The sequence below is a fragment of the Petaurus breviceps genome, unplaced genomic scaffold, assembly GCF_028583685.1.
Source record: "Petaurus breviceps papuanus isolate PSGF00001 unplaced genomic scaffold, PetGlider_PUasm1.0 90416, whole genome shotgun sequence".
In the NCBI taxonomy this organism is placed as follows: Eukaryota; Metazoa; Chordata; class Mammalia; order Diprotodontia; family Petauridae; genus Petaurus; species Petaurus breviceps.
The window spans coordinates 1,323,877-1,348,048 of NW_027187244.1; positions in this window are offsets into that span (position 1 = coordinate 1,323,877).

Sequence of the window (24,172 nt, forward strand, 5' to 3'; positions counted from 1 at the left end):
TCAAAAATTTCTACTCATTTTAATTCCTACAATTGATGGAAAAGAACTCTCGATAGTCGTTATTATGTAATAATTCAGTAACCTTACTAGGGAAGAGAAAAGAAGAAATTCTATGCACAAGACTTAAATGTCAAAATGAGCTTGGTTAAAGGAAATCCTATACAGATGAAGTCCTCAGGAATGCTTGCCATAGGAAGTGAACTCTATGGTCTTTTCTAATCTGTTTTCATAAAGGGGTATTGTTGTTGCAGCTTTCAATATAACTTCCTAATTTTCACTTTTGTACAGAAAAAGTTCTACCTCATATGTGTTAGGGTGATCCCTTATTTTAAGTCATTTCTTGATGGTTATTGGTGAGAAGAGATGGTATGTGATAGCTTTTTGGAAATCTACACTTTGGGATCCTTGAACAACATAAAAGGTAAAAGAAAGAAGGGAAGAAAGCAAGCATTTATTAACCATCTACTCTGTGCCATGCCTTGTGCTAAATGTTTTATAAATATTTTCTCTTTTAATCCTTATAATATACCTGGGAGGTAGGTAGTATCATTATCTCCACTTTACAGATGAGGCAACTGAATTTCATAGGATTGGAATCCTGTGAACTGGGAACATTTTCCAACCTACATGAAGATTACAAAAGGGTTAGGAAGAATTTTACTTATGATCCAAGTAGTTATAAGCCCTCTTAGGCCTAGCTGGATCCTTATCTATGAAGCTATATTTAAGCATATGGGATTGACCTTCTTTTCTGGTTTTAAAGAAGCAATGAGTATGAAGTAATTAAAACTATATAGGTGTGTAGTAGACCAGTCAATTAACATGATCATAAGCCATCTCAAGGAGTTCTGCCTTTCAACTTCCTGGCCATTGCTAGGAGGATAGCCTTGGATTGTTCTCTGTTATGAAGATAAAATTTCTTCTAATGGAGGCATTTATAATTTTCCCCTGGGATTCTCTCTCTATATATATTGACTTAGAGACTCTGTAGGGAGGGGACTGTACTAACTTCCAATATATAAGGATCCTAACATGGAGAAAAGGCCTAGGTTATGAATATAATGACACATAAATGTAATCATGAAGTTATATATTCTTTATTAAGGAATATATATTAATTTGCATTCTTCAGAGAATGATGGTGCTTATAGTTAGAAAATTCTAAGAAGTTAAAACATACTTATATTTGTCAAAAGAAGAGTCATAGAAATCACTAACCAGATGCTATAAAATGAATTATGACAATCATAATTCAATGGGCCTTGTAACACCATCACTCTGTGAAAAGACTTCTAGTATAGGGATTAAAGATCTGGGATCAAGTGCCAGCTCTAGTACTTACAAATTGTATGATCAACTAATATTTCAGAATTTTCATTTCCCTGTTATAAAAACAAGGGTAATAATTCTTTGATTCTCTACCCTTAATTTTTTATTATGAGGGAAGTGCTTATAAATTTTATTGTGCTATGGAAACATGAGTAATTATTATTCATTAAAGATTCAAAAAGTAATTTGGAGTTATAAGGTATATTGGATATCATTTGATTAACTTCCATATTTTAAAAATGAGTAAATCAGAGGGCCAGAGAATTCAATGACTTGTCCAAGATTATAAGCATAAAAAGAAAACATTCAATATTTGAACCCAGGTCCTTTGAGTCTTAATCTAGTGTTTTTCTTTTAGCATTATAGATGATGATGATGAGGTTTATGACAATGATCATACTTCAGTTTTAATAGTGTAAGCAAATGGGAGTATGGCCATGTTGAAAATATGACTCTTCTTTCACAAGAAAATGTTCTAAGATACTTCTTATGAAAGGGAAGGAAAACATTCAGCTCAGTTCAGATGACTACAAAATACTTATATATTTTCTCCCTTTAAAAATTTCATTTGTATAGTAAAGAATCTATTCAAATACAAATGGTGAAGAAAAGCAAAATAATATTTATCTCAAAAATTGCTACTTCCTTATCTCTACTTTTATTTTTTAAAAAGGTTATCATAAATATTATTATTTTCTTCTTCAAAACAACAACCTCTGATTCTGGCAGACTCTTGAAGGAAATCAATGAACATTTTTTCTGTGTGTTATTAGATGATATTTTCTATTTATTTCAGATTAAATTAATCAAAATCTTCTATTTTACATCAACTTTTCTCCTCAATATAGCTGAATTATCTCTCATAACAAAGAATAAAAAAAGAAATAGAAAAAAGGTACTCCAGCTGAAGTAATCAAGGCAGTAACAAAATTTGAAAGTATATACAATATTCTATATCTAGCATCCCAAAGACATTCAAGGATGAATATGGAAAACATTATAAACAGAACAAAACCAGAAAATACTTGTAAAAACATTTCAGCCAATTGTTTTCTGTACCACCAACCTACTGGCATTCATTTCTAACTGAGAGACCCATGAACTCCTGATTTCTCAAACTTAAGATGCATTCTCCAAGGCTCTAAGCATCTATATTGTGGTTATTGTTGGTTCACCTATATTGATGGACAGAAATACAAATCAGAAGAGGCAGCCAGGGTCTTAATATATATTCTCAGGATTACTTACCAGGTTTACTTATGTGTTCGATGCTATTCCAATCTCCCCATTGTGAATTCCATGAAGAATTCAAACATTTACATGGAGAAGATTGGTATAAGAATGAAAGAACTGAAATTTTATCTCCTTTTAAACTTTACTGATTGGGCAACTCATCTTGGTGGTAAATCCTATTTGGGTTATGTCCAGACTTTTTCCCTTTGCTATATCAGGGGCTAAGGAATTGTGATATCATCCCCAATTCTTCAGTGCTGAGTGAATAGTTGTAGGAAGTAGACAGAAGCAAGTCATCTAAGGTTCAGACATCCTCTATGAAGTAGTCTCTACCCATTTATATAGCACAATAATGATCAATTATATTCATATGTCACAACTTGTTTAGTCAGTCACTAAACAATGGTCATCTATAATATTTCCAGTTCTTTGATATTATAAAAGAAATTCTATAAATACTTTGGTTTATATATAACCTTTTGTTACAGTATATTACTGACATCCTTGGGGTATATGCCAGGAATAAGGGTAGAAAAATGTTACGTACTCATTATATAATTCCAAATCGTTCCCCAGAATGATTGGATCAATTCGCAGTTCCATTAAGAGTGGAATGGTGTATCCATCTTTCCATAATCCCTTTAATATTGGTTATTCCCCTCTTTTGTCATCTTTGCCAAATTGCTGTGTATGGTGAATCAGAGTTATTTTGGTTTGCCTTTCTCTTATTGTAATTTGGAGCATTCTTTGATATGGTCATTAATGGTTTAAAATTATTCATTTGAAGACTGTTCATTCTTATCCTCTGGCCAATAATTTATTGGAAAGGATTTTTGGCCTTATATATTTGTTTTTATATATAACTGATTATATATCTTGAATAGCAGCGATTTCTAAAAGATACTGGATACAAGGACTATTTATTGAATATTCCCTTTCTTCTCATAGTCACACTGATTTTATTTATGTGAAATTTTTAAAATGTTATCACATACTTGAATTTACTTCTATTCTAATCACCTCTATCTTGTGATTGATTAAGAATCAATCATCCGCCTATTGCTATGAAAGGTAACTGATCTGGCTTTCTTCTATTTTTTTTACAGTTCTATTTTTAATATTCAGATCACATGTCCATTTGGAGTTTATTGTGATACATAGTATAAGATTTTAATCTGTTTAATGTCTGCCTAACTACTTTTCATTTTTTTTCCAGAAATTGCAAATGTATAATTTAACATTTGTTAAGTATCTATAACATGTCAAGCCTTGTGCTAATCACTGAACATGTAAAAATAAGAGATGAAATGACAAAGCCCATGCTCTTGAAGTGCCTTACAAAATAGTAAAAAAAATTAAAGCACATGTAATACAAATGAGTATAATACATGCGAGAATAGATTATGTGCAGAGGTGATTTAAAGCAGATGTCTGACATTGAGTGAATATTTCTAATTGGAGCGACTAGGAGGTAACATTTATGATAGGCTTTGATAAAAGAAAAAGATTTCAACAGATGGTGACATGGGAATAAAATGTTTTAGTCCCAGAGGTCAGCATATATGGAGGCCAGATAATTCAGGATAAGTATGTGAAGAGGAGTGATAGAAAATAGGGTTAGGGTGGGTTGATGCTAATTTATATTAATTTATTAGTCTATTAGGCTAAGGAGTTTGTTTTTTGTTCAGCAGACAATGGAGAGCCACTGATGATTTTTGAGCCAGGTGAGTGGTATTGTCAGATCTGTATATTCAGAAGCTTACTTAGAAAGCTACCTAAGTGGGAGAATCTAAGAGAAGTTTGGCTGCAGGAAGACTGTTCAAAGTGCACGTGAAGATAGTTCAGGAGAAGTGGTAAGTACCTACACTTATTTGATATCTCTATTTGAATGGAGAGAAACGGGGAGGTGGGAGGAAGTTTGTGGTTGCAGAATTTAGAAGATTTGATAACTGTTTAGATATGGAGAGTGAGGGAGAGGGCAGACTCAAAAGCTTAGAACATTATTGACTGGGAGGGTCCAAGTACCATTGATAGAAATAGGAAAGTTAAGGGGAGAATATTTGTGGTAACATAATGAGTTCAGTTTTTCATATGCTGAATTTAAGGCCCCAGAAGGCCCTTGAAGTGGAGATGTTCAGCAGGTATTTGGAAATATGGGCCCAGAATTCGAAAGAGGACAAAGAGTGGGGCTATGGATAGTTTTGAGAGTCACAGAAATAAAAATGATTATTGAGGCTTTAGGAGGAAATTTTAGTAGAAAGAGAGATAATGTAGAAAGAAAAAAAGGAGAGAGAATAACAGAACCTTGAGGGATAACCCCCTGTAGAAGGCTGGAGGAGTAAGAACGAGGAAAGGAGATCAAGAAAGTGTAATATAATGGTTGAGAAAAGTAGTTGAGAGCAATGTCATAGATGGGAGTGGTGATTAACAGATTTAGATGTTGCAAAAAGGAGATATTTTGTTAATTATTAGAAGATCATGGAGGATCTTGGGAAGAGCAATTTCAATGGAGTAGCGTGAATATAAACCAGACTGAAAAAATAGAGAAAGGAGTGAGTGGTAAGGCATTTGAGGAAACAAATGAAGATTATTCTTCCTAGAAATTTAACAATGAAAAAATTTAACAAATTTAATGATGAAATTTAACAAATAAATTTAACGAGAGATTGTGAGGATGGTCTTGTCAAAACCTAATTTTTTGTTTGTTTGTTTCTTTGGTTGGATGGGGAGACCTAAGAATATTTATAGAAAGAGGAAAGAGATCAGGTTTGCCTATGGGGTAGGGTATAGAGGGCAGGACAGAGAAGAGAGATAGGACAGAACAGTGGTGACAAGGAGTGATTTTGGAATCTGAAGGCCTGGTTTCAAATCCTGAAGCTGATGCAAAGAAATCATGTAATCATTGATTGTCATTTAGTGTGTTAATGGATTGGGCAACTAAGGCTGTAGTTTACAAAGACCTTTGAAACTGCCTTTCTAACTTAAATTTTTAAAAAAGAATAATATCTGATCTATAGAGAAAACAAAAATGAGGGACATTATCTTTCCCATATGCCCTTCTTTTTCACTAATTGGTCCTTTACTCTTCAGAATGTAAAATTCTTTTGTTTTCAGATTTCTTTTTTTTATTTTTTGCTTTTTTTGGAGGGAGGAAGGCAGGGCAATTGGGGTTAAGTGACTTGCCCAAGGTCACATGGCTAGTTCTGTGTTGTGTTTGAGGTCGGATTTGAACTCAGGTCCTCCTGACTCCAGGGCTGGTGCTCTATTCACTGTGCCACCTAGCCGCCCCAAGAATGTAAAATTCTTAATGTAAGGAACTCTAGTTTTTGCTTGGGCTTAACAGGATCTGGCACATCATAGGTGCTTAATAAGTGTTTATTAATTGATTTTAACTGAATATTGAAGATTGTATAAGATTTGGCTGGTGGGAGCAGAAGTGGAGTGAGTTCTGTAGTATATAGGGAATGGTATGGAAAAAAAGTTCTGGAGACAGGAAAACTGGAGGGGGAGGGGATTGTTTGGGAAAATGCTTTATCATTTTTAGAGTAGGCAATAGGTTATATTTAAAAGGAAAGTAAATTCACTTAAAGGAATGCAGTAAGGCACCTTGAAGAGAAACAGGAGGCAGCATGTGCCAGGGAAATCAAACCACCATTACTCTCTTGGAAATTGTAGTGCCCCCCAAACCATTAGACCTCTTTTCAGTCATATGCCCACTGCCATCAATGAGGGGAAAATCATGTGGAATTGGGTGCCACCTTCCTCTTCACCATAAGCAACAACTACTGACCAATCAATACATAAGTTCAAAAATCCTGGAATGTCAGCCCAACCTTCACAACCATCATACAGAGAAGCAATTTCTGTAATGAAGGGGTCCAGGAATTCCTTCCAACTGCCATGCACAGAGTAGACAAATCAGACTAACTGAAGCAGCAAGGCACCATGAGGAAGAAATAAGAGACAAAAAGGCAAGTCAAATCAGTAGCATCATGGCATTACTTTGACCATTATGCTCCCTCAGACCTTGATGGAGATGACCCAGGACCCTTAACCTTAACTAAAGAGCCTTGGTAACTGCATTGCTTTCAAGCCCAAAGTCCTCAGATATCATCCTTGGGAATTAATTCTTGTGGAGAGGTAACTTGACAATTACTCCTTCAGGTGATACAGCTATAACTACTGAAGATCCAGAAAAGAAAGTTCTTGTCCCCAAAGTCTTTGGCACTATCAAGTTGTTCAGCATCCCAAATTGATATCCTTTTTATCAGTGGGAATGACATTAAAGAAGAGGCATTAATGTCTACTTTGTTCCTGAGGCTCCTCCTTCTGATTGGATGGTTTCTCCTGGAACTTCCATTTAAGGAGGGGACCCTGGTGAGCCATCTCTTCATTTCTCTACCAGTCCATACTGTGAATTTCTTCATTTTGCCTCCAAATTAGGTACTCCTTCCCCCTTTCAACTTTCTTTTATATATTGTATTTTTCCATAAGAATTTGCATTTCTTGAGGGCAAAATTTTCTTTTTTGCTTGTATTTGTATTCTCAACACTTAGCACAATGACTGGCACATGCTAACTATTTAATAAATTATGGTTGACTGCCTGACTGATTTTTGCCACTACACCCTAAGTGCAGGTGGATAGGACTTTTGTGTTTTATTATATGTTTTATTAGCTGCTAAAATCTTCCATATATTTTGGCTGACCCATTAGAATGAGTATTGAGATGAGATTCTGCCACATTTTACTATTTGCAACCCTAGAATTTAGCACAATGCTTTGCATAGAGTAATATTTAATATCAGTAGCTAGTATAGGGGGAGGCATGAACTAGTTATCAATCATTCTGTTATACCCCCAAAGTACCTGCCTTTAATTTATCCCCTACTCTTTTACCCCCTTTAATTCTTCTTTCTACTTTATTGCCCTTTTTCCAGCAATGCTTTCACATTCTGTTGGTAAACATGCATAGTTTTCTAAGACTGAAATTCATGTCTAATCCTTTTTCTCATGAAGAGTTAAATATTCTAAATATTTCAAAGTCACATTTTCATTGCTTTCTAAGTTATATTGTCTGTCTGTCTCTTTATACTCTTATAAAATCACATTATTTTAGAGTTTGTAGGAACCTTAGCAGCATCTATTCCAATTCCTACCTGGAATCTATACTCCATATACTGGACATGTGGTCATACAACCACTTCCTGAAGATCCCCTGTGAATGCAGAACCTACCACCACCTGAGGAAGTCATTCTATTTTTGGACAGCTCCACTTTTTAGGAAATTTTTCCTGATGTCAATACAAAAATTATGTCTTTGTAATTGCTATCTGTTGTTCCTGTTTCTGCCCTTTGGGACCAAATAGAACAATTCTAGTTCCTTCTCCATGTGATATGTCTTCAAATTCCTAAAGGCAACTATCATATTTCCCCGAGTCTTCTTTCTAGGATAAACCCCTTTAGTTCCTTCAAATGATCTCCATATGATATATTTTCAAGTCCTTCAGCATCCTGGTTGTCTTTCTTTGGGATATTCTCCAGCTTGTTAATTATCTCCAATTTTTAAATATATATTTTTTGTATATAATTATTTTCACAATAAGCACCTTTCCCCACCCCCAATTAGACTAAGAGGTCCTCAAGAGTAGGAACTGTCTTTTGATTTTCTTTGTATCTTCAGTCATTAGCACAGTTCCTGGTACAAGTTGGAGTTTAATAAATTCTTATTGACAAAATATCTGCTTTATTTGGCCTCTCAAAGATCAGGTTGAAACAAATACCCAGATTCCAAATTTCTAGATAATTGGTAGTCATGATGCAATTGTGAATTTTATTGTTGGAATCAATTCTCATCTAAATTCAGGATCCAAACCTATGTATTTATCTTTGGTATCTCATTTGAACTTTAGTATCATGTATTTACTGCCTTCTAGATATCTCAGTCTGGATTTTGGTGTGACCAAAATATAATTCGTTATCTTTTATCCTAAACCTTCCGTACACCAAACTTTCTGTTTATACTGAGGCCATTACTACCATCTTCCTACTCACTAAGATTTATAACCACGTTTTATTTTGATTTACTTCTAGATCATAATATCCAACCAATTTTCAAGTCTTCTTGTTTCTACCTTCACAAAGTTCTTTCACTTCTATCTCATTTTTTCCATTCCTATAACCATCATTGCCTTATCCTATCAGACATGTACAATGTGAACAGTCTCCTTCTTGGTTTTCTTTTCTTTGGTTGCTTGTCTTTCAGATGATTTTGTTCTTGTTGATCGTCTCATGCTGATAATATTTCCAAGACATAGGTCTGGTCATGTCACTTTCCTGTTCAGAAACCTTCATTGTATCCCAATTGCTTCCAAAAAAAAGTACAAAGTCTTTAAAGTAACATTTAGGAACTCAACAATCTGTCCCCCTTAATTTATTTTGTAGCTATATGTCATATTCTCTTTTATGCATTGTCCAGGTCAGATAAACTGGACCACCAGCTCTTCCTGAAAACTCAACAATTCATTTCCAGTCTTTCTACCTCTGTATCAATCTCTCTTTTCTGCCTGCAATTCCCTCACTTTTCACCTCCACACCTTTCACTTCTTGTTATCTGTTAAGACTTAACTAAAGTTTTATTTCCTCATTTTGTCTTCATCTTTCTCCATCTGCATTTTTTCTTGTTACCTTGTGTACGTTATAGGTGTACATTTTATATTTCTTCTAATATAATTAAAATGTCTTGAAGACAGAAACTTATATGTGGGTCTTTCTAACTCTAAAACCTGGAACAGTACCCTGTATATAGTAGGGTCTTTATAAGTATTTATTGATTTGAATTCAGGTGACTTCTATATTTTTCCATATATTTCTCTCAGGAAAGCCTATGCTTTGAAGACCCAATTCTTTTTCTATTTCTTGTTCCTATAGTGTTTCTATGACTGAAAAGAAGCCTCAAGCTAAAAGCTGGGAAGTCATCCTAGTTACTTGAGTATATGGAATGCTACTAGGACCTCAAAGTTACATATTTTTGTCTTAGGAATGACAATTAAATAATTAAACATTGACTATCACTTCCTCAGTGAAATTTCTGTTATCACTTCTCTATGAAAATCTAGTCATCATGTGCAAGGTGGGTTGTCAGGTGGGAAGTAGGGGGTGATCTGTCACCTTCCTCTTATGTCTTTGAGAATGAAGCTAAAATCAGGAGTTGTATTTTCAACTTCTTATTTCCATTGTTTTCATTAAAATTTTAAGTTCCCATTAAAACACAGCTACTAGATACTACAATGAATCATAGATTACCATCTTCCCCCAGATCTTTGAGGACAATGAGTATGTTTGTGAAATCTGACTTGTGAACACTTCCTTTTAAATATACTACATAATTTTAAAGTAAAAGGAAAAAAATATGAACAACAAATATTTTCCAAACCATGGGAGCCCAAAGATTTTATGAAATTATGATCCAGATGTGTCCTTTCCATGAACTGTAGCATATTGGAGAATTAGCCCCTTATAACTGAATTACTCAACTGAATGCGAGACAAAAATTAAAAAAAAAAAAGAAAATTAAAAATGCTTGCCTGCAGGCAGCATTGTACACAACATGTGGTTGTATGAGTTACTTGCGATCAGAGTGGTTTTTCAGTGTTAAGGGGATTGTGTTCTCTAGAAAACAAGAAAGAAAAAGTGCTTCCTATCTTTGTGTAAGATACATTCTCTCAAGTTATTGAGGAAAATGTCTGTCTGAGATGAAATGGCTAGAACATCTCTAGACATTATTTCCAGTATAATGTATGCTTATTACTTAGAAAGGCAACATGGTGCAGTTGGTATAATAATAGGTAAAGTCATGAAGAACTGGCTTCAAACCTTGCCTTGGATACTTCCAATTTGTAGGACTGTGGGGGAAAGCAATTAACTTCTGTGCATCTCACTTTCCATGGGTATAAAATGATGGGGTTATACTTGATAACTTCTAAGGTTAATTTCAGCTTAAAATCTATTATCACATGGTACTTTAAGGCAGTGAATGTTTTGCTTTCTTTCTTTGTGTTTACAGAATTTAGCAATGTCTATTGTTAGTAATTTCTGAATAAAACCTCCTTGAATTACTAGACTTCCATTTTCACGATGTTATTATTGAGTATAAACATTATGGTGATGATTTCAAATTTATAATGCCATGTTAATTGCTAGTTAGTCTTAGTTTTCACTATTCTCTAACATGTTTTCTCATCTTTGCTCCTCAACTCCTCGCCTAAACTGATTGGTTCTCTTCATACTGTCCCACAGATATTCAATGCATTTTCTTAGTCTCCTGTTTTCACATTTTATTCCCCTCTTTACATTTGCTTAGTTATTCAGTTGTGTCCAACTCATCATCACCCCACAGATCATTGAATGCCATGACCTTCTGTCCTCCACTATCTTCAAAAGTTTATGCAAGCTCAGGTTCATTCCTTCCATGACATTATCTATCATTCTTATCCCCTGACATCTCTTTCTCCTTTTGCCTTCAGTCTTTCCCAGCATTAGAGTCTTTTCCAAAAAGTTCTGTTTCCTCAATTTATGGCTAAAGCATTTCAGCTTCAACATTTATCCATCCAAAGATTACTCAGATTTAATATTTTTAAGTATTAACTTATTCGACCTCATTGCTATCCAAGGACTCTCAAGTCTTCTCCAAGACCACAATTCAAAAGTGTCTGTTCTACAGTGCTCAGCTTTCCTTATAGTCAAACTTTCACAGACACACATAACTACTGGAAAAACCATAGCTTTGGCTATATGGACCTTTGTTGGCAAGGCAATATCTTTGCTTAGATCCTTACTATGCTGTATAGATTTGCCATTGCTTTCCTTCCAAGGAGAAAGCATTTTTTAATTTCATGGCTTCAGTCAAAATCTGCAGTGATCTTTAAACCCAAGAATACAAAATCTGACACTGCTACCATTTCTTTTCCCTCTATGTGCCAAGAAGTGATAGAACCAGGTGCCATAATCTTAGTGTTTTTGTTTTAATGTTAAACTTCAAACCAGCTTCTATCCTCTCCTCTTTCACTTTCATCAAAAACCTTCTTAATTTTTCACTTTCTGCCACCAGAGTGCTATCATCTGTATATCAGAGATTTTTGATATTTTTCCTGGCAACATTAATACTGGCTTTTGATTCATCCAGCCTGGAATTTGACAAGATTTACCTTACATATAAGTTCAATAGATAAGGTGACACTATATAGCACTCTTATACTCCTTCCTCAGTCTTAAATCAATCAAATATTCTGTGTTCAGTTTTATTTCTTCTTGACTTACATACAAGTTCCTCAGGAGACAGGTAAGATGATCTTTTGCTCCAACCCCTTTAAGGAATTTGTGCAATTTGTTATGATCCACACAGGAAAAGTATTTAGTGTACTCAATGAAGATGAAGTAGATTCTCCCCCCCCCCCCAGGAACTCCCTTGATTTCTTCACAATTCAATGAATATTGTTAATTTGGTCTCTAGTTCCTCTGCCTTTTTGAAAACCAGTCTGCAGAGCCAAGATGGTGGAACAAAGGCAGGGACCCACCAAAATTCTCCTCAATTCCCCTCTAAACAACTTTAAAATGATGCCTCAAAATTAATTCTGGAATGGCAGAACACACAAAGAGGGGGCAAGGTTGAAATAATTTTGTAGCCCAAGATAACTTAGAGGGTGGGCATGGAAGCACCAGGGAGAGAATGGAGCACAGTCTAGTTCAGGCCACTCCTGGCAAGCAAGCAGTGAGACCCATCACATGGTGCAAGCCAACATCAAGGCCTCAGACCCAGAAAAAATCAGCAGTGAGTCTATGTACCAGTTCAAGGCAGGAAGGCCCAGGACCCTGTAACAGCAAGTACCCTAGCTTACCCAGGTTGGCTGCTAGCACAGGTTCTTTGATCTGCTTTTCTAAAGGAAAGCAACTTCAAAGGGGTCACCAATCTTTAATTAAACACACACACACATATGAATATTTCATTCATTCATTTAGTTTAGGGGAAAAAGTCAGCACCCTGAACTACAGAAAATACAAACAGAAATTACAAGCAGACAAAAAAATACAGACAGAGAAAATAATGCAATTCAACAGACCAACAGACAGGACTTCTAGCTGTCTGACCATTACATAATACATAGTTAGTTACCAGAGAGAGAAGCAGCAACATCTGGGTTTTCAAAGCCAGGGAGCTCAACAGCTACCTAGAGTCTCATCTGACCAAATCACACAACTCTTCCCATAAGTGAGCCACAAAGCAAAACCTCACCAGAGTATATATGCCCTTCTTCAGAGTCAGAAGACATCACAACCTTTGTGACTCAATGCCCAATTACAAAGTAACAAAAGGTGTTGGCCTTCCTGAAAAATAGTACCCCCCCAATCAATTACTTCTTGTTGGATTCCACTTGAGACCCATTAAGGGGCAGGGAAGATCTTCAAATTCCCTTAGCATTAGAGGACCCTAGGAGGGCCCCATACCTGACACAAGCCAGTAACAGGCTTTAGGTGTGACTGTATCTATAGGAATAGCTTCTCAAACTCTCAATCCACAGATGATAAGGGGTAGGACAACTGGTCAGAAGGATACTACAGGGGTCCCCTTTCTGGCATTGGGTGCAGGACTCTGCTGTATTGCTCATACATTAATCCAAGTCATGGTCCTGAATTGCAGTCTCAAAGTGAGGAGGACTACTAATACACCAGAGCTTTTGCCAGTAGGGGAGCAGAAACCGTTGTCATACTTCCAGGGTAGAAAAGAGTGCTTGTGGTTGCTCACATACTATAGCATAGGCCATCAGAGTAGGAAACACACCATACATAGATCATACCACATTGGAAGAACTGAAAACTTACAGAGCCCAGAACTAGTTCTAAAAACAGCTGCACAAAAATCCTGAAAATCAGGATAGTGCCTTTTTCACCCTGGGAACTGAGTCCAACTTTAACATAAAGTTAAAAGTCAAGAAATGGGCTTGCAAAATGAGCACACAACAACAGTCATGACTATAATATGTTACTTTTGTGACAGAGAAGATTAAAACACAAACTCAGAAGGTAGCAACAAAGTAAAGAGTGCTACAAATAAAGACTCAAAGAAAAATATGACTTGGTTCCAGGTAAAAAAAAAGAATTCCTGGAAGAACACAACAAGAGTTTAAAAAATCAAATCATAAAGAGGAAAAGGTGAAAATGAGAGTGATGCATGAAACTCATGAGGAAAAAGTCAACAGCTTGGTAAAGCAGTCATAAAAAAGTACTGAAAAAAATAATACCTTAAAAAAAGGCCAGATAGTAAAAGATGTACAAAAATCAGTGGACAAAATAACTCCTTAAAAAGTAGAATTGATTAAACAGAAAAAAAGATATAAAAAATCCTCTGAAAAGAATAACTTTTCCTTAAAGGCAGAATTATCCACATTGAAAAAGATGTGCTAAAATTCATTTAAGAAAAGAACTCCTTGAGAAGTAAAGTTGGTTCAAATGGATAAAGAGGTACAGTACACTGAAGAAATTAATTGCTTAAAAATCAGAATTGGGCAAGTGGAAGCTAATGACTCCATGAGACATTAAGAAACAATAAATCACAATCCAAAGAATAAATAAGAAGAAAATGTGTAATATTTCATTGGAAAAACAACTGATCTGAAAAATGGGTCTGGGAGAGATAATTTAAGTTATTAGACTACTCTAAACCATTAAGGAATAGTTTAGATATTGTAAGAATTTATCAAGGAAAACTAACCGGTTATCCTAGAAACAGAGAGTAACACAGAAAATGAAAGGATCTACCAGGTCATCTCCTGAAGGAGTTCCCAAAATGAAAACTCCTACATATAGTATAGCTGAATTCCAGAGTTCCCAGGTCAAGGAAAAAAATATTTTAGGAAACTAGAAAGAAACAATTCAAATATGATGGAGCCACAATCAGAAGAGCACAGGATATAACAGCTTCTACATGAAAGGATGAAAGGACTTGAAATATGATATTTTGGAGGGCAAAGGAACTAGGATTACAATAAAAATCACTCACCATGAAAACTCCGTATATTCCTTCTGCGGGGCAGGGAATAGGTATTTAATGAAACTGAGGACCTTAAGCATTCCTTTTGAAAAGGTCAGGACTAAACAGAAAATTTGGTTTTCAAATACAAGGCTCAAGAGAAACATAAAAAGATAAACAGGAAAGATACACAATAAGGGATTCAATGAGGTAAAACCATTTATATTCCTACATGAGGAGATGATACTTGTAACTCATAAGAATTTTGTCATTTTTAGGGCAGTTAGAAGGAGTATATATAGACAGAGGGGACAGGTATGAGTAGAATATAATGGGATGATATCTAAAAAATAACATTAAGGGGTGAGAAAGAAGAATGCACTGGGGGAATGGGAAAGAGAGAGGTAGAATGTGGTAAATTATCTCATAAAGAGAGGCACAAAAAGCTTTTATAGTAGAGGGGAAGGTAGAAGAAGGGGGTGTGTGCTTGAACTTTGTTCTCATTGCAATTGATTCAAAGGGGGAACACTATACACAGTCATTTGGGCATAGAAATTTATCTTATCCTACAGGAATGTAGGAGGGTATGGGAACATGAGAAGGGGAAAAGGACAATACAAGGGGAAAGACTGGGGGAGATGGAAGTCAGAAGTAGAGTACTTATGGGAATAAATAGGATGAAAGGAGATAGAAAATAAAATAAAGGGGGAAAATGAGATAGAGGGAAACCCACAGTAATCATAACTATAAATACATTTTTATATCAAGTTTCTCTTTTGAAGGCCTCATTTATCAAATATATAGAGAACTGAGTCAAATTTATAAGAATGCAGGTCATTCCTCAATTGATAAATGCTCAAAGATATAAACAGGCAGTTTTCAGATAAAGTAATCAAAACTATCTATAATCATGTGAAAAAATCTTTAAATCACTATTTATTAGAGAAATGTAATTTGAAACAACCATGAAATACCACTTCATACCTATCAGATTGACTAATATATAAGAAAAAACAAATGACAAATGTTGGAGGTGATATGGCAAGATTGAGACATAAATATACTTTTGGTGGAGTTGTGAACTAATTCAATCATTCTGGAGAGCAGGAACAATGTCTAAAGAGCTATAAAACCATGCATACCCAGTAATTAACCAAGAAATACCACTCTTTGATCTGTATCCCAAAGAGTTAAAAAACAAAAAGTAAAAAAGGACCTATCTGTAGGTAAATATATGTAAATAAATGCAAATAAAAATATTTACAACTCTTTTTGTGATCAGGAAGGATAGGTAACTGACAGGATTTCTATTAGTTGGGGAATGACTTGTTAATTGTGGCATATGATTGTGATGGAGTACTGTTGTGCTATAAGAAATGATGAGCATAATGCTCTCAGAAAAACCTGGGAAGACTTACACGAACTGATATAAAATGAAATGAGCAAAATCAGAATGTAGTACCTAGTGGCAACAATATTGTATGTTGATAAACTCTGAATGACTTTTCTATTCTCAGCAATACAATGATTCAAGACAATTCTGAAGGACTTATGATGAAAAATGCTATCCACTTCCAGAGAAAGGATTGGTGGTGTCTCAATGTAGATCAAAACATATTAAAAAAAACTTTCTCCCCCTACCCCTTTTTGGCTTATTTTCTTTCACAACATGACTAATATGGAAATATTTTTTGCATAACTACACATGTATAACCTAAATCAAATTGCTTGCCATTTTTGGGAGGGGTGGAAGGAGGGAAAGAATTTGGAACTCAAAATAAAAAAAAATGTTAAAACTTGTTTTTGCATGTAATTGGGGAAAATAAAATATTAAATTAAAATTAAAGAAGAAAACCAACCTGTGATTCTGGTAATTCTTGGTTAACCTATTGTGAAGTTTAGCCTGCAAAACATTAAGCCATAACCCCTGTGAAATCAGCACAATTCTTCATTCCTTGGCATTGCCCTTCTTTAGGATTAAAATGTAAACTGGCCTTTTCCACTCCAGTGGCCAACTGTTGAGTTTTACAAATCTGCTGTTATATTGAGTGCAGTACTTTAGTAGCATCATCTTTTAGGATTTTAAACAGTTCAGCTGGGATTACACTACTTCTACTGGCCTTATTTTTAGCAATGTATCCTAAGGCCTATTTGACTTCAGTCTCCAGGATGTAGGGCTTTATGTCAGTAACCACACTATCATGGTTATTTTTGATGTTAAGATCTTTCTTGGATAGTTCTTCTGTATAGTCTTGGTACTTCTTAGTCCTTGTATTACTGTGATGTTTAATGGTTTGTCTTGGATTTCAACAGATATCATTCTGTCATTTTAAGATTGTACCTCAGTTATGCTTTTTTCATCCTTTTGATTGACCATGAGTGCTACTTCATTTCTTCAAAGAACTTCTTGCCCACAGTAGTATATGTAATGATTTCTTGAATTCAATTTAACCATTCCCATCCATTCATAATTACTAACACCCAAGATGTTGATGTTTAATCTTTGCATATCCTGGAAGATCATGTCCATTTTACCTGGTTTATCGATCTTATCTTCAAGCCACCTATGCAATATTGATTTTATAGCATCAGATTTTCATCATCAAGCATATCCACAGCTGATCTTCCTTTCAGTTTTAGTTTAGTGACTTTGCTCTTTCTGGAGCTATTTGTAGTTGCTCTACACTCTTCACTAACATGTTGGACACCTTGCAACCCAAGGGACTCATCTCCTGATATTATTTCTAACATTTTAATATTGTCCATGGGATTTACTTGGCAAAGACACTAAAATGCTTTGCTACTTCTTCTCTAGTGGATCACCTTTTGTACTTTTTAGAGTACCCCTAGTCTATACAGAGACTTCCCATCCTTCAAGAACTGACTGGGATTGCCCTTGACCAAAGCAACCTTTCCTGATAACCTCAACATCATTGATCTTCTTCTTCTTCTTAATGTCTACCAATAATAATTATAGCAAATTCTGGTTCAATAATACTTTTTGCTTTAGAAAGCACTTCCCTCAAAAATCCTGTGAAATATATAGTTCAAGAATTATTAATTCTCATTTTACAGATGAAGACACTGAAGCTCAGAGAGGTCAAGGTTTTGTCCATAGATACAGGGATAGTGGGTGTCAGAGCCAGGACTTGAAGAGAGCTTGCCTGACTTACAAGCCTAACAATACAAACTTGCCTTTTGCAATAGGTATACTCAGCACCATGCAATTTAATACCTACTTGTATTTTGTCTTAATTCTTATATATTAATCTCATATTATCAATTAGATTGAAAATTCACTGAGGACAGCGTGCACTTTATTTCTTCTACATCTTCCACAATACCAAGCAGAATATTAAATGCAATTTTTTGTAATCATCATTGGCATCACCTGTACATTTATTGATACTATATAGCAAGTATATACTGCTATGGTAGCATATGGTATAAGTACATAGTGTATTTGGTATATAATAGAGTATATATTACCATGTTCATTTATAATCAATTATATACCATGCATTGATCTGGGCACTAAGAAAATGGATATAATACATGGTCCATTTTCTTTTTTAAACTGTTTAGTCTTGAGGAATAAAAATGATACCTTGAATTTTTAAGTACTTTCACATAGATGATCTCATACTGGCCTTTTAACAAGGTGTCATGGTAAGATGCGTAGACACTATTAACCCCATTTCATAGACAAGGAAGCCAAATCTTATAGAGATGAAGACTTACCTGAGCATGTATATCCAACAAATTATAGAATGGGTATTTACCTTCCCTAGATCTAATTTGTTACAGTCAAATGAACATTCAATTTGTAGTCAGGGGAACCTTGTTTTGAAGTCTGGCTTTTCCATTTATTATGTGATTTTGAGCATGTCACTTTATTTCTCAATGTATCAGCTTTCTCATCAATAAATGCCAAGGGTGCATATATAGTAGAGAACAGCTGGATTAGATCATCTCTAAAGTCTTTTTTGAAACCAAATCTATGATCTTATAACTTCAGTGTTGATTTTTATTCTAGTCAACAATACCTCTTTATGCATATTTACATTTGGCTCTGAGAAGGGTTATGGAAGAAATTCTAGCCATAGTTATAATGATTTCAATTTCAGGCAACTGAAATATATTGAGCTGAACCTGAAGAGAATAATTGGTTCACTTTTTATAGATAATTCCCATTTTGGGGTTTCTATCACAAATGCACTCGTCTTCATCCAGACTGTGATATCATTAGCTTCCTTTTGAAGACATTCTATGAAATGAGTTAGCAGCTCTATTTCTGCACTTAGTGTTCTGGGACAGGTCTTTTTTGAGAATGAGTGAGGTACCCATCTCTGGCTTTGCAAAGATGATCATTTGTTTGTGGCTGTTCATCAGCTATCTTGCACTGTGTTGCATGGCTTCCAATGAGGCTATGGCATGCCTTAATGCCATTTTATTTTTTAAAACCCCTGGATTTCAGGGGTTTGCTAGCATTAACAGATCTCTAGAAGCCATAAAAGGTATTCTTCCCATCCCTACCTCCCACTCTAAACTAATACTACCACTGTAAAACTGCTTTGTCCATTAACTCTTGGGGGGGGCAGGAAGTACTGTTCTGTCTCTCTAGAGAGTTCAAGAAAAAAATAACGGGATTTTTTTGAAGAGAAGAGAAAATTTACCTTCATTCTTTTCAGCTTTGGGGTATTAGTGTTGTTGCATATTGCTCATATTTTCAAACTTGGTTAATTTTTTGGTTAGTTGTATGTAACTCTTTTTTTTCCTCTTTTCTTTTTCCATTCTTTGTCATAAGGGATAATTTACTTTGGTTTGTAGCTACAAGAGAAAGAATACATTCAGAAAAGAAGTTGTGATTAAAAGCAAATGATATATATATAAGAGTAAAAGAAGGAAAAAAGTCCTGTTTTCACTCCTTTCCCCCTATTCATAAAGCAGAAAATTCTTGGTATAAACTCTGATCCTGAATGTTTTTTTTAAGGGGCTGATTTTGATCTTCGGGTATGCTTTTCTATGAATTGACTTAGCATGTCAGTAGAATAAAGTCTATATAGCTAAAAGCATTTTATTCAGTTGAGATACTTCTAAAGAGCAGTGCCTCAAAGTACTCACTCAGAGAAAGTTCTGCCTTCAGTCTCAGTCTAGACACCATCTGATTTTAATAAGTGGATGTTAGAGATTGAAGTGATTACTAATTTACCTTTTGTTTTTTTTCTGCTCTCATATCTCTCAGTCAATAAGACTTAGAGCTGATCAGTTAGTCACACACTCTAGAATTTAAAATACTCTTGCTCCGTAAGCAAGAATGAGTCTAATATCCCCAGATACATGGTCAATATTTCAGATGAAGATTAAGATATGACAATATCTCTCAACTTGTATTATATAATTATTCATTTAACTTTCTAATTTAAGCTCAGTTCCCAGCCAGACACTATCAGTGCCAAAGTATCAGAAGTCTTCAAACTGAAAGATACCTTTAACTCTTATAGGTTACTACTGAATTCTTTTGTAAAGGTATATACTGGTATTAAAGATATCACATTATTGACACATTTTTATTACACACTTATCATTTCAAAGGTGCTACAGTGACAAGGCACTAGGGGAATATAAGAAAATTATCCCAAACCTTCCTTTATGCAATGAGGCATTGGCAGGATTTGAACTTGAAGTCGTAGGACCTGAGTTTGGACCTTGCCTCTGTCACTAACTTCATTTGTGACATCGAGTAGTTTTTCTTAACCTCTCTGGGACCCAGTTACTCATCCGTCAAAAGAGGGAGGGAGACCAAATTATCTCAAAAGATCCTTGTCATTCCATATTTATAGTCCTAATATTTCTTACAAAATAGTGAGGAGAACTGTTATGCTGAGTTTACATTCATCCCTCAACAGAGCACATTGTGTATTAACAGAGATCTGACCCAATTGAATTCGTCCTTTTTACAGTGGGATTCCTACAAGACAGTCTGACCATTTTATTGGAAGACATAATGGTATAATAGACAACTTTGGGTTATGTGTCAGACCACCTGAGTAGGAGTATAATCTCTACCACTTCCTAGCTGTGTCCTGTATAATTTGGTAATGTTACATATATTAGCTATCTACTATGTAAAATGGGAATAAAAATAGTGATTTTTGCTTACTTGAAAGGAGGATTATTTTTTCATGAACTCAAAAGTTTATTGTGGCCTAGAACCCATTAAGGATTCTGGGTTCACATGTATCAGATCCAGTCCTGTTCTTTAACCCACAAGGAATTTTTTTTGGCCTGTTGCTGCTATATGGAGTTGCTCCATGAAACATACTCATATTATAGCTTGTGTCTACCTTCCTCCCAAATTAGTCAGTTAGCCAGTAAATAAATAATTATTAAGAGCCTTCTATGTGTCAGGCAGTGTGCTAAGCAATGAGGATATGTAGAAATTAAAAAAAAAACTATCCTTGCTTTCAAAAAGTTCACAGTCTAATGGGGAAGAAAAAAAGTAAAAAGCTATATTCAATGAAACTATATGCAGAATAAATATTAAATAATAGAGGGAGGTCACTACAATTAAGTAAGATCTTGAAAGGCTTCCTATAGAAGGTAGAATTTTACTTGGGACTTGAAGGAAGCCAGAGAAATTGGGGGGGGGGCAGAGATGAGGAAGAAAAACATTCCAGGAATGAGATATAGCCAGTGAATATGGCCAAATGCAGGAAATGAAATGTCTTATTTGAGAAATAGCAAAGAAGTTGATGCTATGGTATTGCAAATTATGGGTGCTGGAGGGATGAGGATGTAAGAACACTTGAAAGGTAGGAAGAGGCCAAGATATGGAAAGTTTAAAAAAAACAGATTTTATTTTATTCTGGAGGTGATGGTGAGCCACTGGAGTTGATAGACTAGGAGACTGATATGGTTTGACTTGTACTTAACAAGGCCCATTCTGACAGCACAGAACAAAGTGACTAGAGAGGGAAGAGACATGTCGAAAAGACCAATTAGCAGGAGATTACAATAGTCTGTTCATGAGGTGAGGTGATTAGGGCCTGCACCAAAGTGATAGCAATATGAGAGGAGAGAAAGTGTTGTGTATGAGAAATGTTACAAAGGTAGAAGCAACAATTTTGGCAACATGTTAAATATGGGGTTCGGGGCTGAGATAGTGAGGAGTTGAGGATGAAACCTAGGCCCAAGCCAGGCACAATGAAAGGACATTGGTACCCTAAACAAAAGAGGGGAGGGTTTTGGAGGAAAGATAAGGAATTCCATTTTGGACATGTTAAGTTTAAGATTCTATAACGTCTATAAGATATCCAGTTTGAGATTTTCAGAAAGCAATTGAAGATATGAGACTGGAGGCCAGCATAGAGGTTAGATAATGATAGATAGGCCTAGATAAGAAGATATGGGGTCAGCTAGGTGGTACAGTAGATAGACTGCCGGGTCTAGAGTAAAGAAGACTCATCTTCCTGAGTTTAAATTTGGCCTCAGAAACTTAGCTGTGTGACCCTGGGTAAATCCCTTAACCTTCTTTGCCTCACTTTCCTCATCTATAAAATGAACTGAAGAAGGAAATGGAAAACCACTCCAGTGTCTTTGCCAAGAAAACCTCAAATGGGGTCATGAAGAGTCAGACACGAATGCAAAATGCCTATGCAGCAACAAAGGAAACGTGAGCAACATCAACATAGAGATGATATTTGAACCCATGGGAATTTTTGAGTTCACCAAATGAAATAGTATAGAGGGAGAAGAGAATAGGAGCCAGAACAGAGCCCTGTGGGACAACCATGGCTCGGGCTCTGATAAGGATGAAGATTCAACAAAGGGGACTAAGAAGGAGGAGTCAGATTGGTAAGAGGAAAATATGAGAATAGCATCATCAAAAAGTAAAGAGTATAAAACAGAAGAAAGTGATTGACAGTGTGAAAGACTGAAGAGAGTCCAAGAAAGATGAAGACAACAGAAAGGCCATTAGATTTAGCAATAAAGAAATCATTGGTGACTGGAGGGAGCAGTATCATTTGAATGACAAGGTGGGAAGTCAGACTCCCCTACTCAAGTTATCAAATGCCAGAGAAATTAATATTAAACATAAAGGAAACAAGAGAGCCCAGAAACATAAAGAAAATGTATAGATAAATAATAGCTCCTTAACTGTCTGCCACTCTCTCCCTCCCTAAAGAAAATGACCCTGGGAGAGTTAGCTGTAGCCTCACACATTCCAGTGAAGTCCCTTTCTTTCAAAGTATCATTCATAGTGAGTCTCAATTGTATCCTGTGATTTTAATCCCCCAGAAGCTAAACATACGTTAGGTGCTATTGATGAAGCAATCTTTTCCCCAAAGACTTGCACTAATTTGCTGTTTGTCTTTGCTTTTCAAATAATGTACTAGGCATCAGTTCGGTGGATTATCCTCTCCTTTTCCCAAGCATTAATGAGTCTGCATCAGGAAATTCTCTTCTCTCTGGAATTCTCATCCCTGAAAGTTCAAATTTGGGAACAATCAAACTTGGTGTTATCCAAATTACTATTTCCAAAGGTTATGGCTGTCCAGAAAGTCTTCCTACATGGACTAGAAGATTCAATTCCAGCATCAGATAACTAACAGAATTAAAACTTTCCTCTGTTCTCCAATTAAGAGCTGGGGCTCATGAATATTGTCCATGAACTTTCCCCTTTGGTCATGCAAGCATATGTTCACCTTTATTATATGCTTCAACAACAAATCACTATGAAACACTCCTGGGGAAGAGAAATAGGTGAGAACTTCTCATGGACATGTTTCCCCTCTCTTTGTCTCTCTTCCTTAACAAAGTTTGCTTTAATGCATGTTCATTTGTCTTCTGGAGGGGGAGAGGTGGAGAGAGGCAGAGAGACAGAGACAAAGAAACAGAGACATTGAGCAAGTGAGACAGAGATAGACACAGACACAGACACAGAGAGACAGGGTGAGAGAAATAGAATGAGAGAGGCAGTCAGACAAATTTAAAAAAGAGAAATGAACACAGAGGTAGACATAAATACAGAGACATAAAGAAATAAAAACAGAGGAAAACAGACACATACAGATGAAGAGGTACAGACTGAGCCAGATGGACATAGATACAACAGAGACAGAGATGGCCAGAGACCGAGAAATATAGAAAGATGAAGACAGAAAGTCCTACTGACCTGATACATTACCTCGATAGCTCACTACAAAAAAAATTTGGAAAAACAGAAATACACAATAAACCAACAAATTAACGTCCAAGTGTCTATCATGTGCAAGCACCTGCTAAAACTCAGGGATAAAAAGACAAAGATGAAAAGTTCCAACCTTCACAAAGTTTATCAGGGGTGCGGAACCTGTAACCTAGAGGCCACATGTGGCCTTCTAGGTCCTCAAGTGTGACCCTTTGACTGAATCTGCCTCAGGTTCCTGAGAAATTTGGATTCAGTCAAGGGGCCAAACCTGAAGACCTAGAGGGCCACATGTGGCCTCGAGGCCGCAGGTTCCCCACCCCTAGTTTACAGTCTATTGAGAAAAAACATTATGTACACACACATAGGATACAATCTAGACATATTATTTCATTA